Consider the following 16868-nt stretch of genomic DNA (forward strand, 5'->3'; position numbering starts at 1 on the left):
GTGCGTTACTAGTTATACCGGTACCCAGACCGTTTTACATTGCGTTACAATTTATAGCGGTTTTCAGCACGGTTCACAATGTGTAACCAGTAATACCGGTACCCAGCCCGGTTCACAGTGCATTACCATTTATACCGGTACCCAGCCCAGTTCACAGTGCATTACCATTTATACCGGTACCCAGCCCGGTTCCCAGTGCGTTACCAGTTATTATTGTACCCAGCCCGGTTCACAGTGCACTAACAGTTATACCGGTACCCAGCCCGGTTTACAGTGCGTTACCAGTTATACCGGTACCCAGCCCGCTTCACAGTGCGTTACCATTTATACCGGTACCCAGCCCGGTTCACAGTGCGTTACTAGTTATACCGGTAACCAGCCCGGTTCACAGTGCATTACCATTTATACCGGTACCCAGCCCGGTTCACAGTGCGTTACCAGTTATACCGGTTTTCAGTCCGGTTCACAGTGTGTAACCAGTAATACCGGTACCCAGCCCGGTTCACAGTGCATTACCATTTATCCAGGTACCGAGCCCGGTTCACAGTGCATTACCAATTATACCGGTACCCAGCCCGGTTCACAGTGCGTTTCCAGTTATACCGGTACCCAGCCCAGTTCACAGTGCGTTACCAGTTATACCGGTACCCAGCCCGGTTCACAATGCGTTACCAGTTATACCGGTACCCAGCCCGGTTCACAGTGCGTTACCAGTTATACCGTTACCCAGCCCGGTTCACAGTGCGTTACCAGTTATACCGGTACCCAGCCCGGTTAACAGTGCGTTACCAGTTATACCGGTACCCAGCCCGGTTCACAGTGCGTTACCAGTTATACCGGTACCCAGCCCGGTTCACAGTGCGTTACCAGTTATACCGGTACCCAGCCCTGTTCACAGTGCGTTACCAGTTATACCGGTACCCAGCCCGGTTCACAGTGCGTTACCAGTTATACCGGTACCCAGCCCGGTTCACAGTGCATTACCAATTATACCGGTACCCAGCCCGGTTCACAGTGCGTTTCCAGTTATACCGGTACCCAGCCCGATTCACAGTGCATTACCAGTTATACCGGTACCCAGCCCGGTTCACAGTGCGTTACCAGTTATACCAGTACCCAGCCCGGTTCACAGTGCGTTCCCATTTATACCGGTACCCAGCCCGGTTCACAGTGCGTTACCAGTTATACCGGTACCCAGCCCGGTTCACAGTGCGTTACCAGTTATACCGGTACCCAGCCCGGTTCACAGTGCTATAACAGTATTACCGGTACCCAGCCCGGTTCACAGGGCTTTACCAGTTATACCTGTACCCAGTCAGGTTCACAATTAGTTTCCAGTTATACCGGTACTAGGCCAGTTGCACAGTTCGTTACCAGTTATATCGGTACTCAGCCAGGTTCACAATGCATTTCCAGTTAAACCGGTTCCAAGCTCGGTTCATAGTGTGGTACCATTTATTCCGGTACCCAGCCCGGTTCACAGTGCGTTACTAGTTATTCCGGTACCCAGACCATTTTACATTGCGCTACAATTTATACCGGTTTTCAGCCCGGTTCACAGTGTGTAACCAGTAATACCGGTACCCAGCCCAGTTCACAGTGCATTACCATTTATACCGGTACCCAGCCCGGTTCCCAGTGCGTTACCAGTTATTATTGTACCCAGCCCGGTTCACAGTGCACTAACAGTTATACCGGTACCCAGCCCGGTTTACAGTGCGTTACCAGTTATACCGGTACCCAGTCCGGTTCACAGTGCGTTACCATTTATACCGGTACCCAGCCCGGTTCACAGTGCGTTACTAGTTATACCGGTACCCTGACCGGTTCACAGTGCGTTACCATTTATACCGGTACCCAGCCCGGTTCACAGTGCGATACCAGTTATACCGGTACCCAGCCCGGTTCACAGTGCTATAACAGTATTACCGGTACCCAGCCCGGTTAACAGTGCATTACCAGTTACACCGGTACCCAGCCTGGTTCACAGTGCGTTACCAGTTATACCGGTACCCATCCCAGTTCTCAGTGCGTTACCAGTTATACCGGTACCCAGCCCGGTTCACAGTGCATTACCAATTATACCGGTACCCAGCCCGGTTCACAGTGCGTTACCAGTTATACCGGTACCCAGCCCGGTTCACAGTGCGTTACCAGTTATACCAGTACCCAGCCCGGTTCATAGTGCGTTACCAGTTATACCGGTACCCAGCCCGGTTCACAGTGCTTTACCAGTTATACCGGTACCCAGCCCGGTTCACAGTGCTATAACAGTATTACCGGTACCCAGCCCAGTTAACAGTGCATTACCAGTTACACCGGTACCCAGCCTTGTTCACAGTGCGTTACCAGTTATACCGGTACCCATCCCGGTTCTCAGTGCGTTACCAGTTATACCGGTACCCAGCCCGGTTCACAGTGCATTACCAATTATACCTGTACCCAGCCCGGTTCACAGTGCGTTTCCAATTATACCGGTACCCAGCCCGGTTCACAGTGCGTTACCAGTTATACCGGTACCCAGCCCGGTTCATAGTGCGTTACCAGTTATACCGGTACCCAGCCCGGTTCACAGTGCGTTACCAGTTATACCGGTACCCAGCCCGGTTCATAGTGCGTTACCATTTTTACCGGTACCCAGCCCGGTTCACAGTGCGTTACTAGTTATACCGGTACCCGGACCGGTTCACAGTGCGTTACCATTTATACCGGTTTTCAGCCCGGTTCACAGTATGCAACCATTAATATCGGTACCCAGCCCGGTTCACAGTGCATTACCTTTTATACAGGTACCGAGCCCGGTTCACAGTGCATTACCAATTATACCGGTACCCAGCCCGGTTCACAGTGCATTTCCAGTTATACCGGTACCCAGCCCGGTTCACAGTGCGTTACCAGTTATACCGGTACCCAGCCCGGTTCACAATGCGTTACCAGTTATACCGGTACCCAGCCCGGTTCACAGTGCGTTACCAATTATACCGTTACCCAGCCCGGTTCACAGTGCATTTTCAGTTATACCGGTACCCAGCCCGGTTCACAGTGCGTTACCAGTTATACCGGTACCCAGCCCGGTTCACAGTGCGTTACCAGTTATACCGGTACCCAGCCCGGTTCACAGTGCGTTACCAGTTATACCGGTACCCAGCCCGGTTCACAGTGCTATAACAGTATTACCGGTACCCAGCCCGGTTCACAGGGTTTTACCAGTTATAACTGTACCCAGTCAGGTTCACAATTAGTTTCCAGTTATACCGGTACTAGGCCAGTTTCACAGTTCGTTACCAGTTATATCGGTACTCAGCCCGGTTCACAGTGCGTTACCAGTTATACCGGTACCCAGCCCGGTTCACAGTTCGTTAACAGTTATACCGGTACCCAGCCCGGTTCACAATGCGTTACCAGTTATACCGGTACCCAGCCCGGTTCACAGTGCGTTATCAATTATACCGTTACCCAGCCCGGTTCACAGTGCGTTTCCAGTTATACCGGTACCCAGCCCGGTTCACAGTGCGTTACCAGTTATACCGGTACCCAGCCCGGTTCACAGTGTGTTACCAGTTATACTGGTACCCAGCCCGATTCACAGTGCGTTACCAGTTATACCGGTACCCAGCCCGGTTCACAGTGCGTTACCAGTTATACCGGTACCCAGCCCAGTTCACAGTGCTATAACAGTATTACCGGTACCCAGCCCGGTTCACAGGGCTTTACCAGTTATACCTGTACCCAGTCAGGTTCACAATTAGTTTCCAGTTATACCGGTACTAGGCCAGTTGCACAGTTCGTTACCAGTTATATCGGTACTCAGACAGGTTCACAATGCATTTCCAGTTATACCGGTACCCAGCCCGGTTCACAGTGCGTTACCAGTTATACCGGTACCCAGCCCGGTTCACAGTGCATTACCAGTTATACCGGTACCCAGCCCGGTTCACAGTGCGTTACCAGTTATACCGGTACCCAGCCCGGTTCACAGTGCTATAACAGTATTACCGGTACCCAGCCCGGTTCACAGGGCTTTACCAGTTATACCTGTACCCAGTCAGGTTCACAATTAGTTTCCAGTTATACCGGTGCTAGGCCAGTTTCACAGTTCGTTACCAGTTATATCGGTACTCAGCCAAGTTCACAGTGCATTTCCAGTTATACCGGTACCAAGCTCGGTTCATAGTGTGCTACCATTTATTCCGGTACCCAGCCCGGTTCACAGTGCGTTACTAGTTATACCGGTACCCAGACCGTTTTACATTGCGTTACAATTTATAGCGGTTTTCAGCACGGTTCACAATGTGTAACCAGTAATACCGGTACCCAGCCCGGTTCACAGTGCATTACCATTTATACCGGTACCCAGCCCAGTTCACAGTGCATTACCATTTATACCGGTACCCAGCCCGGTTCCCAGTGCGTTACCAGTTATTATTGTACCCAGCCCGGTTCACAGTGCACTAACAGTTATACCGGTACCCAGCCCGGTTTACAGTGCGTTACCAGTTATACCGGTACCCAGCCCGCTTCACAGTGCGTTACCATTTATACCGGTACCCAGCCCGGTTCACAGTGCGTTGCTAGTTATACCGGTAACCAGCCCGGTTCACAGTGCATTACCATTTATACCGGTACCCAGCCCGGTTCACAGTGCGTTACCAGTTATACCGGTTTTCAGTCCGGTTCACAGTGTGTAACCAGTAATACCGGTACCCAGCCCGGTTCACAGTGCATTACCATTTATCCAGGTACCGAGCCCGGTTCACAGTGCATTACCAATTATACCGGTACCCAGCCCGGTTCACAGTGCGTTTCCAGTTATACCGGTACCCAGCCCGGTTCACAGTGCGTTACCAGTTATACCGGTACCCAGCCCGGTTCACAATGCGTTACCAGTTATACCGGTACCCAGCCCGGTTCACAGTGCGTTACCAGTTATACCGTTACCCAGCCCGGTTCACAGTGCGTTACCAGTTATACCGGTACCCAGCCCGGTTAACAGTGCGTTACCAGTTATACCGGTACCCAGCCCGGTTCACAGTGCGTTACTAGTTATACCGGTACCCAGCCCGGTTCACAGTGCGTTACCAGTTATACCGGTACCCAGCCCTGTTCACAGTGCGTTACCAGTTATACCGGTACCCAGCCCGGTTCACAGTGCGTTACCAGTTATACCGGTACCCAGCCCGGTTCACAGTGCATTACCAATTATACCGGTACCCAGCCCGGTTCACAGTGCGTTTCCAGTTATACCGGTACCCAGCCCGATTCACAGTGCATTACCAGTTATACCGGTACCCAGCCCGGTTCACAGTGCGTTACCAGTTATACCAGTACCCAGCCCGGTTCACAGTGCGTTCCCATTTATACCGGTACCCAGCCCGGTTCACAGTGCGTTACCAGTTATACCGGTACCCAGCCCGGTTCACAGTGCGTTACCAGTTATACCGGTACCCAGCCCGGTTCACAGTGCTATAACAGTATTACCGGTACCCAGCCCGGTTCACAGGGCTTTACCAGTTATACCTGTACCCAGTCAGGTTCACAATTAGTTTCCAGTTATACCGGTACTAGGCCAGTTGCACAGTTCGTTACCAGTTATATCGGTACTCAGCCAGGTTCACAATGCATTTCCAGTTAAACCGGTTCCAAGCTCGGTTCATAGTGTGGTACCATTTATTCCGGTACCCAGCCCGGTTCACAGTGCGTTACTAGTTATTCCGGTACCCAGACCATTTTACATTGCGCTACAATTTATACCGGTTTTCAGCCCGGTTCACAGTGTGTAACCAGTAATACCGGTACCCAGCCCAGTTCACAGTGCATTACCATTTATACCGGTACCCAGCCCGGTTCCCAGTGCGTTACCAGTTATTATTGTACCCAGCCCGGTTCACAGTGCACTAACAGTTATACCGGTACCCAGCCCGGTTTACAGTGCGTTACCAGTTATACCGGTACCCAGTCCGGTTCACAGTGCGTTACCATTTATACCGGTACCCAGCCCGGTTCACAGTGCGTTACTAGTTATACCGGTACCCTGACCGGTTCACAGTGCGTTACCATTTATACCGGTACCCAGCCCGGTTCACAGTGCGATACCAGTTATACCGGTACCCAGCCCGGTTCACAGTGCTATAACAGTATTACCGGTACCCAGCCCGGTTAACAGTGCATTACCAGTTACACCGGTACCCAGCCTGGTTCACAGTGCGTTACCAGTTATACCGGTACCCATTCCAGTTCTCAGTGCGTTACCAGTTATACCGGTACCCAGCCCGGTTCACAGTGCATTACCAATTATACCGGTACCCAGCCCGGTTCACAGTGCGTTACCAGTTATACCGGTACCCAGCCCGGTTCACAGTGCGTTACCAGTTATACCAGTACCCAGCCCGGTTCATAGTGCGTTACCAGTTATACCGGTACCCAGCCCGGTTCACAGTGCTTTAGCAGTTATACTGGTACCCAGCCCGGTTCACAGTGCTATAACAGTATTACCGGTACCCAGCCCAGTTAACAGTGCATTACCAGTTACACCGGTACCCAGCCTTGTTCACAGTGCGTTACCAGTTATACCGGTACCCAGCCCGGTTCACAGTGCATTACCAATTATACCTGTACCCAGCCCGGTTCACAGTGCGTTTCCAGTTATACCGGTACCCAGCCCGGTTCACAGTGCGTTACCAGTTATACCGGTACCCAGCCCGGTTCATAGTGCGTTACCAGTTATACCGGTACCCAGCCCGGTTCACAGTGCGTTACCAGTTATACCGGTACCCAGCCCGGTTCATAGTGCGTTACCAGTTTTACCGGTACCCAGCCCGGTTCACAGTGCGTTACTAGTTATACCGGTACCCGGACCGGTTCACAGTGCGTTACCATTTATACCGGTTTTCAGCCCGGTTCACAGTATGCAACCATTAATATCGGTACCCAGCCCGGTTCACAGTGCATTACCTTTTATACAGGTACCGAGCCCGGTTCACAGTGCATTACCAATTATACCGGTACCCAGCCCGGTTCACAGTGCATTTCCAGTTATACCGGTACCCAGCCCGGTTCACAGTGCGTTACCAGTTATACCGGTACCCAGCCCGGTTCACAATGCGTTACCAGTTATACCGGTACCCAGCCCGGTTCACAGTGCGTTACCAATTATACCGTTACCCAGCCCGGTTCACAGTGCATTTCCAGTTATACCGGTACCCAGCCCGGTTCACAGTGCGTTACCAGTTATACCGGTACCCAGCCCGGTTCACAGTGCGTTACCAGTTATACCGGTACCCAGCCCGGTTCACAGTGCGTTACCAGTTATACCGGTACCCAGCCCGGTTCACAGTGCTATAACAGTATTACCGGTACCCAGCCCGGTTCACAGGGTTTTACCAGTTATAACTGTACCCAGTCAGGTTCACAATTAGTTTCCAGTTATACCGGTACTAGGCCAGTTTCACAGTTCGTTACCAGTTATATCGGTACTCAGCCAAGTTCACAGTGCATTTCCAGTTATACCGGTACCAAGCTCGGTTCATAGTGTGCTACCATTTATTCCGGTACCCAGCCCGGTTCACAGTGCGTTACTAGTTATACCGGTACCCAGACCGTTTTACATTGCGTTACAATTTATAGCGGTTTTCAGCACGGTTCACAATGTGTAACCAGTAATACCGGTACCCAGCCCGGTTCACAGTGCATTACCATTTATACCGGTACCCAGCCCAGTTCACAGTGCATTACCATTTATACCGGTACCCAGCCCGGTTCCCAGTGCATTACCAGTTATTATTGTACCCAGCCCGGTTCACAGTGCACTAACAGTTATACCGGTACCCAGCCCGGTTCACAGTGCGTTACCAGTTATACCGGTACCCAGCCCGGTTCACAGTGCTATAACAGTATTACCGGTACCCAGCCCGGTTCACAGGGCTTTACCAGTTATACCTGTACCCAGTCAGGTTCACAATTAGTTTCCAGTTATACCGGTACTAGGCCAGTTGCACAGTTCGTTACCAGTTATATCGGTACTCAGACAGGTTCACAATGCATTTCCAGTTATACCGGTACCCAGCCCGGTTCACAGTGCGTTACCAGTTATACCGGTACCCAGCCCGGTTCACAGTGCATTACCAGTTATACCGGTACCCAGCCCGGTTCACAGTGCGTTACCAGTTATACCGGTACCCAGCCCGGTTCACAGTGCTATAACAGTATTACCGGTACCCAGCCCGGTTCACAGTGCGTTACTATATATACCGGTAACCAGCCCGGTTCACAGTGCGTTTCCAGTTATACCGCTACCCAGCCCGGTTCACAGTGCGTTACCAGTTATACCGGTACCCAGCCCGGTTCACAGTTCGTTACCAGTTATACCGGTACCCAGCCCGGTTCACAATGCGTTACCAGTTATACCGGTACCCAGCCCGGTTCACAGTGCGTTATCAATTATACCGTTACCCAGCCCGGTTCACAGTGCGTTTCCAGTTATACCGGTACCCAGCCCGGTTCACAGTGCGTTACCAGTTATACCGGTACCCAGCCCGGTTCACAGTGTGTTACCAGTTATACTGGTACCCAGCCCGGTTCACAGTGCGTTACCAGTTATACCGGTACCCAGCCCGGTTCACAGTGCATTACCAGTTATACCGGTACCCAGCCCGGTTCACAGTGCGTTACCAGTTATACCGGTACCCAGCCCGGTTCACAGTGCTATAACAGTATTACCGGTACCCAGCCCGGTTCACAGGGCTTTACCAGTTATACCTGTACCCAGTCAGGTTCACAATTAGTTTCCAGTTATACCGGTACTAGGCCAGTTGCACAGTTCGTTACCAGTTATATCGGTACTCAGACAGGTTCACAATGCATTTCCAGTTATACCGGTACCCAGCCCGGTTCACAGTGCGTTACCAGTAATACCGGTACCCAGCCCGGTTCACAGTGCATTACCAGTTATACCGGTACCCAGCCCGGTTCACAGTGCGTTACCAGTTATACCGGTACCCAGCCCGGTTCACAGTGCTATAACAGTATTACCGGTACCCAGCCCGGTTCACAGGGCTTTACCAGTTATACCTGTACCCAGTCAGGTTCACAATTAGTTTCCAGTTATACCGGTACTAGGCCAGTTTCACAGTTCGTTACCAGTTATATCGGTACTCAGCCAAGTTCACAGTGCATTTCCAGTTATACCGGTACCAAGCTCGGTTCATAGTGTGCTACCATTTATTCCGGTACCCAGCCCGGTTCACAGTGCGTTACTAGTTATACCGGTACCCAGACCGTTTTACATTGCGTTACAATTTATAGCGGTTTTCAGCACGGTTCACAATGTGTAACCAGTAATACCGGTACCCAGCAGGGTTCACAGTGCATTGCCATTTATACCGGTACCCAGCCCAGTTCACAGTGCATTATCATTTATACCGGTACCCAGCCCGGTTCCCAGTGCGTTACCAGTTATTATTGTACCCAGCCCGGTTCACAGTGCACTAACAGTTATACCGGTACCCAGCCCGGTTTACAGTGCGTTACCAGTTATACCGGTACCCAGCCCGCTTCACAGTGCGTTACCATTTATACCGGTACCCAGCCCGGTTCACAGTGCGTTACTAGTTATACCGGTAACCAGCCCGGTTCACAGTGCATTACCATTTATACCGGTACCCAGCCCGGTTCACAGTGCGTTACCAGTTATATCGGTTTTCAGTCCGGTTCACAGTGTGTAGCCAGTAATACCGGTACCCAGCCCGGTTCACAGTGCATTACCATTTATCCAGGTACCGAGCCCGGTTCACAGTGCATTACCAATTATACCGGTACCCAGCCCGGTTCACAGTGCGTTTCCAGTTATACCGGTACCCAGCCCGGTTCACAGTGCGTTACCAGTTATACCGGTACCCAGCCCGGTTCACAATGCGTTACCAGTTATACCGGTACCCATCCCGGTTCACAGTGCGTTACCAGTTATACCGTTACCCAGCCCGGTTCACAGTGCGTTACCAGTTATACCGGTACCCAGCCCGGTTAACAGTGCGTTACCAGTTATACCGGTACCCAGCCCGGTTCACAGGGCGTTACCAGTTATACCGGTTCCCAGCCCGGTTCACAGTGCGTTACCAGTTATACCGGTACCCAGCCCTGTTCACAGTGCGTTACCAGTTATACCGGTACCCAGCCCGGTTCACAGTGCGTTACCAGTTATACCGGTACCCAGCCCGGTTCACAGTGCATTACCAATTATACCGGTACCCAGCCCGGTTCACAGTGCGTTTCCAGTTATACCGGTACCCAGCCCGATTCACAGTGCATTACCAGTTATACCAGTACCCAGCCCGGTTCACAGTGCGTTACCAGTTATACCGGTACCCAGCCCGGTTCACAGTGCGTTACCAGTTATACCGGTACCCAGCCCGGTTCACAGTGCGTTACCAGTTATACCGGTACCCAGCCTGGTTCACAGTGCTATAACAGTATTACCGGTACCCAGCCCGGTTCACAGGGTTTTACCAGTTATACCGGTACCCAGCCCGGTTCACAGTGCGTTACCAGTTATACCGGTACCCAGCCCGGTTCACAGTGCATTACCAATTATACCGGTACCCAGCCCGGTTCACAGTGCGTTACCAGTTATACCGGTACCCAGCCCGGTTCACAGTGCGTTACCAGTTATACCGGTACCCAGCCCGGTTCACAGTGCATTACCAATTATACCGGTACCCAGCCCGGTTCACAGTGCGTTTCCAGTTATACCGGTACCCAGCCCGATTCACAGTGCATTACCAGTTATACCAGTACCCAGCCCGGTTCACAGTGCGTTACCAGTTATACCGGTACCCAGCCCGGTTCACAGTGCGTTACCAGTTATACCGGTACCCAGCCCGGTTCACAGTTCGTTACCAGTTATATCGGTACTCAGCCAGGTTCACAATGCATTTCCAGTTAAACCGGTTCCAAGCTCGGTTCATAGTGTGGTACCATTTATTCCGGTACCCAGCCCGGTTCACAGTGCGTTACTAGTTATTCCGGTACCCAGACCGTTTTACATTGCGCTACAATTTATACCGGTTTTCAGCCCGGTTCACAGTGTGTAACCAGTAATACCGGTACCCAGCCCAGTTCACAGTGCATTACCATTTATACCGGTACCCAGCCCGGTTCCCTGTGCGTTACCAGTTATTATTGTACCCAGCCCGGTTCACAGTGCACTAACAGTTATACCGGTACCCAGCCCGGTTTACAGTGCGTTACCAGTTATACCGGTACCCAGCCCGGTTCACAGTGCGTTACCATTTATACCGGTACCCAGCCCGGTTCACAGTGCGTTACTAGTTATACCGGTACCCTGACCGGTTCACAGTGCGTTACCATTTATACCGGTACCCAGCCCGGTTCACAGTGCGATACCAGTTATACCGGTACCCAGCCCGGTTCACAGTGCTATAACAGTATTACCGGTACCCAGCCCGGTTAACAGTGCTTTACCAGTTACACCGGTACCCAGCCTGGTTCACAGTGCGTTACCAGTTATACCGGTACCCATCCCAGTTCTCAGTGCGTTACCAGTTATACCGGTACCCAGCCCGGTTCACAGTGCGTTACCAGTTATACCGGTACCCAGCCCGGTTCACAGTGCTTTACCAGTTATACCGGTACCCAGCCCGGTTCACAGTGCTATAACAGTATTACCGGTACCCAGCCCAGTTAACAGTGCATTACCAGTTACACCGGTACCCAGCCTTGTTCACAGTGCGTTACCAGTTATACCGGTACCCATCCCGGTTCTCAGTGCGTTACCAGTTATACCGGTACCCAGCCCGGTTCACAGTGCATTACCAATTATACCTGTACCCAGCCCGGTTCACAGTGCGTTTCCAGTTATACCGGTACCCAGCCCGGTTCACAGTGCGTTACCAGTTATACCGGTACCCAGCCCGGTTCATAGTGCGTTACCAGTTATACCGGTACCCAGCCCGGTTCACAGTGCGTTACCAGTTATACCGGTACCCAGCCCGGTTCACAGTGCTATAACAGTATTACCGGTACCCAGCCCAGTTAACAGTGCATTACCAGTTACACCGGTACCCAGCCTGGTTCACAGTGCGTTACCAGTTATATCGGTACCCATCCCGGTTCTCAGTGCGTTACCAGTTATACCGGTACCCAGCCCGGTTCACAGTGCATTACCAATTATACCGGTACCCAGCCCGGTTCACAGTGCGTTACCAGTTATACCGGTACCCAGCTCGGTTCATAGTGCGTTACCAGTTATACCGGTACCCAGCCCGGTTCACAGTGCTTTACCAGTTATACCGGTACCCAGCCCGGTTCACAGTGCTATAACAGTATTACCGGTACCCAGCCCAGTTAACAGTGCATTACCAGTTACACCGGTACCCAGCCTGGTTCACAGTGCGTTACCAGTTATACCGGTACCCATCCCGGTTCTCAGTGCGTTACCAGTTATACCGGTACCCAGCCCGGTTCACAGTGCATTACCAATTATACCGGTACCCAGCCCGGTTCACAGTGCGTTTCCAGTTATACCGGTACCCAGCCCGGTTCACAGTGCGTTACCAGTTATACCGGTACCCAGCCCGGTTCATAATGCGTTACCAGTTATACCGGTACCCAGCCCGGTTCACAGTGCGTTACCAGTTATACCGGTACCCAGCCCGGTTCACAGTGCTATAACAGTATTACCGGTACCCAGCCCAGTTAACAGTGCATTACCAGTTACACCGGTACCCAGCCTGGTTCACAGTGCGTTACCAGTTATACCGGTACCCATCCCGGTTCTCAGTGCGTTACCAGTTATACCGGTACCCAGCCCAGTTCACAGTGCATTACCAATTATACCGGTACCCAGCCCGGTTCACAGTGCGTTTCCAGTTATACCGGTTCCCAGCCCGGTTCACAGTGCGTTTCCAGTTATACCGGTACCCAGCCCGGTTCACAGGGTTTTACCAGTTATAACTGTACCCAGTCAGGTTCACAATTAGTTTCCAGTTATACCGGTACTAGGCCAGTTTCACAGTTCGTTACCAGTTATATCGGTGCTCAGCCAAGTTCACAGTGCATTTCCAGTTATACCGGTACCAAGCTCGGTTCATGGTGTGGTACCATTTATTCCGGTACCCAGCCCGGTTCACAGTGCATTACCATTTATACCGGTACCCAGCCCAGTTCACAGTGTGTTACCATTTATACCGGTTTTCAGCCCGGTTCTCAGTGTGTAACCATTAATACCGGTAACCAGCCCGGTTCACACTGCATTACCATTTATACCGGTACCGAGTCCGATTCACAGTGCATTACCAGTTATACCGGTACCCAGCCCGGTTCACAGTGCGTTACCAGTTATACCGGTTTTCAGCCCGGTTCACAGTGTGTAACCAGTAATACCGGTACCCAGCCCGGTTCACAGTGCATTACCATTTATACAGGTACCGAGCCCGGTTCACAGTGCATTACCAATTATACCGGTACCCAGCCCGGTTCACAGTGCATTTCCAGTTATACCGGTACCCAGCCCGGTTCACAGTGCATTACCAGTTATACCGGTACCCAGCCTGGTTCACAGTGCGTTACAAGTTATACCGGTACCCAGCCCGGTTCACAGTGCGTTACCAGTTATACCGGTACCCAGCCCGGTTCACAGTGCGTTACCAGTTATACCTGTACCCAGCCCGGTTCACAGTGCTATAACAGTATTACCGGTACCCAGCGCGGTTCACAGGGCTTTACCAGTTATACCTGTACCCAGTCAGGTTCACAATTAGTTTCCAGTTATACCGGTACTAGGCCAATTGCTCAGTTCGTTACCAGTTATATCGGTACTCAGCCAGTTTCACAATGCATTTCCAGTTATACCGCTACCAAGCTCGGTTTATAGTGTGGTACCATTTATTCCGGTACCCAGCCCGGTTCACAGTGCGTTACTAGTTATACAGGTACCCAGACCTTTTTACATTGCGTTACAATTTATAGCGGTTTTCAGCCCGGTTCACAGTGTGTAACCAGTAATACCGGTACCCAGCCCGGTTCACAGTGCATTACCATTTATACCGGTACCCATCCCGGTTCACAGTGCGTTACCAGTTATTTTTGTACCCAGCCCGGTTCACAGTGCACTAACAGTTATACCGGTACCCAGCCCGGTTTACAGTGCGTTACCAGTTATACCGGTACCCAGCCCGGTTCATAGTGCGTTACCATTTTTACCGGTACCCAGCCCGGTTCACAGTGCGTTACTAGTTATACCGGTACCCGGACCGGTTCACAGTGCGTTACCATTTATACCGGTTTTCAGCCCGGTTCACAGTATGCAACCATTAATATCGGTACCCAGCCCGGTTCACAGTGCATTACCTTTTATACAGGTACCGAGCCCGGTTCACAGTGCATTACCAATTATACCGGTACCCAGCCCGGTTCACAGTGCATTTCCAGTTATACCGGTACCCAGCCCGGTTCACAGTGCGTTACCAGTTATACCGGTACCCAGCCCGGTTCACAATGCGTTACCAGTTATACCGGTACCCAGCCCGGTTCACAGTGCATTTCCAGTTATACCGGTACCCAGCCCGGTTCACAGTGCGTTACCAGTTATACCGGTACCCAGCCCGGTTCACAGTGCGTTACCAGTTATACCGGTACCCAGCCCGGTTCACAGTGCGTTACCAGTTATACCGGTACCCAGCCCGCTTCACAGTGCTATAACAGTATTACCGGTACCCAGCCCGGTTCACAGGGTTTTACCAGTTATAACTGTACCCAGTCAGGTTCACAATTAGTTTCCAGTTATACCGGTACTAGGCCAGTTTCACAGTTCGTTACCAGTTATATCGGTGCTCAGCCAAGTTCACAGTGCATTTCCAGTTATACCGGTACCAAGCTCGGTTCATAGTGTGGTACCATTTATTCCGGTACCCAGCCCGGTTCACAGTGCATTACCATTTATACCGGTCCCCAGCCCAGTTCACAGTGTGTTACCATTTATACCGGTTTTCAGCCCGGTTCTCAGTGTGTAACCATTAATACCGGTAACCAGCCCGGTTCACACTGCATTACCATTTATACCGGTACCGAGTCCGATTCACAGTGCATTACCAGTTATACCGGTACCCAGCCCGGTTCACAGTGCGTTACCAGTTATACCGGTTTTCAGCCCGGTTCACAGTATGTAACCAGTAATACCGGTACCCAGCCCGGTTCACAGTGCATTACCATTTATACAGGTACCGAGCCCGGTTCACAGTGCATTACCAATTATACCGGTACCCAGCCCGGTTCACAGTGCATTTCCAGTTATACCGGTACCCAGCCCGGTTCACAGTGCATTACCAGTTATACCGGTACCCAGCCCGGTTCACAGTGCGTTACCAGTTATACCGGTACCCAGCCCGGTTCACAGTGCGTTACCAGTTATACCTGTACCCAGCCCGGTTCACAGTGCTATAACAGTATTACCGGTACCCAGCGCGGTTCACAGGGCTTTACCAGTTATACCTGTACCCAGTCAGGTTCACAATTAGTTTCCAGTTATACCGGTACTAGGCCAATTGCTCAGTTCGTTACCAGTTATATCGGTACTCAGCCAGTTTCACAATGCATTTCCAGTTATACCGCTACCAAGCTCGGTTTATAGTGTGGTACCATTTATTCCGGTACCCAGCCCGGTTCACAGTGCGTTACTAGTTATACAGGTACCCAGACCTTTTTACATTGCGTTACAATTTATAGCGGTTTTCAGCCCGGTTCACAGTGTGTAACCAGTAATACCGGTACCCAGCCCGGTTCACAGTGCATTACCATTTATACCGGTACCCATCCCGGTTCACAGTGCGTTACCAGTTATTTTTGTACCCAGCCCGGTTCACAGTGCGTTACCAATTATACCGTTACCCAGCCCGGTTCACAGTGCATTTCCAGTTATACCGGTACCCAGCCCGGTTCACAGTGCGTTACCAGTTATACCGGTACCCAGCCCGGTTCACAGTGCGTTACCAGTTATACCGGTACCCAGCCCGGTTCACAGTGCGTTACCAGTTATACCGGTACCCAGCCCGCTTCACAGTGCTATAACAGTATTACCGGTACCCAGCCCGGTTCACAGGGTTTTACCAGTTATAACTGTACCCAGTCAGGTTCACAATTAGTTTCCAGTTATACCGGTACTAGGCCAGTTTCACAGTTCGTTACCAGTTATATCGGTACTCAGCCAAGTTCACAGTGCATTTCCAGTTATACCGGTACCAAGCTCGGTTCATAGTGTGCTACCATTTATTCCGGTACCCAGCCCGGTTCACAGTGCGTTACTAGTTATACCGGTACCCAGACCGTTTTACATTGCGTTACAATTTATAGCGGTTTTCAGCACGGTTCACAATGTGTAACCAGTAATACCGGTACCCAGCCCGGTTCACAGTGCATTACCATTTATACCGGTACCCAGCCCGGTTCACAGTGTGTTACCATTTATACCGGTTTTCAGCCCGGTTCACAGTGTGTAACCATTAATACCGGTACCCAGCCCGGTTCACAGTGCATTACCATTTATACCGGTACCGAGTCCGATTCACAGTGCATTACCAGTTATACCGGTACCCAGCCCGGTTCACAGTGCGTTAACAGTTATACCAGTTTTCAGCCCGGTTCACAGTGTGTAACCAGTAATACCGGTACCCAGCCCGGTTCACAGTGCATTACCATTTATACAGGTACCGAGCCCGGTTCACAGTGCATTACCAATTATACCGGTACCCAGCCCGGTTCACAGTGCATTTCCAGTTATACCGGTACCCAGCCCGGTTCACAGTGCATTACCAGTTATACCGGTACCCAGCCTGGTTCACAGTGCGTTACCAGTTATACCG

The sequence above is a fragment of the Pseudophryne corroboree genome, chromosome 3 (assembly GCF_028390025.1).
Source record: "Pseudophryne corroboree isolate aPseCor3 chromosome 3, aPseCor3.hap2, whole genome shotgun sequence".
Taxonomy (NCBI): domain Eukaryota; kingdom Metazoa; phylum Chordata; class Amphibia; order Anura; family Myobatrachidae; genus Pseudophryne; species Pseudophryne corroboree.